Here is a 1,636-nt window from a genome sequence, read left to right as displayed (position 1 = left end):
TAGTACTATGAGGCTCGGCGTCCCGAGTCTCATTGGTTGGTACCTTAGGCATGGCCATTTCGGCCTTGTCTGGACAATCTATGACCTCGGTTTCTTTTGCACCTTTCTTTAATTTCCGAGGTCCTTTATCTTTGGAACCAATTGGTCTACCACGTTTGAGACGTGCTTTAGACTCTGTAGCCACTTGATTGTGTCCATCATGGACATCAATACTTATTGGTGCATTACAAGCTGGTATATAGGACTTAGTCACTCTTTTCGGGTCAGCAAAGGAATCAGGCAATTGATTAGCTAGCTTTTGCAAATGAATTATTTTCTGGACCTCTAAATCACATGATTGAGTCTGAGGATCTTGCCATGATAGAGATATTTGATTCCATTTTATTGCTTTGCTCTCCCCCTAATGTTGGGTACTCAGATTCATCAAAATGACAATCTGCATATCTGGCCTTAAACAAATCTCCTGTTGTTGGCTCAAGATATTTAATAATGGTGGGAGAGTCAAATCCAACATATATTTCCATCCTCCTTTGAAGTCTCATTTTTTTTCTCTGTGGTGGTGCAATAGGAACATACACAGAACATCCAAATGTTTTGATATGGGACACGTCTGGCTCATGACCCGAGAGTAATTGGGATGGAGAATATTTGTGTTCACTAGATGGCCTTATGCGTATCAATTCAGCAGCATGTAATACCGCATGTCCCCAAGCTGATACTGGAAGCTTCGACCTCATGAGTAATGGTCGAGCTATGAGTTGGATTCTTTTAATGAAGGATTCGGCCAATCCATTCTGTGTATGTACATGTGCCACGGAGTGTTCCACACTTACCCCCATGGACACAACTATGTACTCTTAAAATAATTGTTTGTATAGTGATAGTTATCAATTCTCGGGGTTAAAGTCACAAGAAATTCAAATGGAATTACATATATACAAACAATTGTCCACGGAGTGTTCCATAGTAATCATTAAAAGTTTGGGAATTGAATTCATTAGCATTGTCAAGATGAATAGTTTTGAGTAGAAAATCTGGAAAGTAGGCTCTCAGTCTTATGATCTGGGCCAGTAATCTAGCAAATGTCAGGTTTCTAGTGGTTAATAAACAAACATGCGACCATCTGGTCGATGCATCAATGAGGAACATAAAATATCGAAATGTCCCACAAAGTGGGTGTATTGGTCTACATATATCGCCTTGAATCCTTTCCAGAAAGTTTAATGTTTCCTTAACCACCTTTACAGGTGATGGCCTTATTATTAATTTCCCTTGTGAGCATGGAACACATGGGAAGCTCTTAGGAAGAATTTTCCTTTCTTTCAAGGAATGGCCAGTTGAGTTCAAGAGTATTTTACGCATCATAGCCGAACCAGGATGGCCGAGCCTGTCGTGCCATTGGTTAAAGGTTTCTCTGAACTCTTTAGTCATTGTGACATTAACCTCGATCAAGTTTATATGAGCACAATAAAGGCCCATAGATATAGCAGGGATAGTCTCTAGGACTTTCTTATGGCCTTGGGCATTTTCATAAATCAAAAGGAATTTTTTCTTTCCCTCGCTCTTAGTTTCAACATGTAGACCATTCATACGAATGTCTTTGAAACTTAACAAATTTCTCTTTGATTTAGGAGAA

Source organism: Brassica oleracea, chromosome C7 (genome assembly GCF_000695525.1).
Source record: "Brassica oleracea var. oleracea cultivar TO1000 chromosome C7, BOL, whole genome shotgun sequence".
NCBI classification, from domain to species: domain Eukaryota; kingdom Viridiplantae; phylum Streptophyta; class Magnoliopsida; order Brassicales; family Brassicaceae; genus Brassica; species Brassica oleracea.
This window is presented reverse-complemented; position numbering follows the sequence as displayed.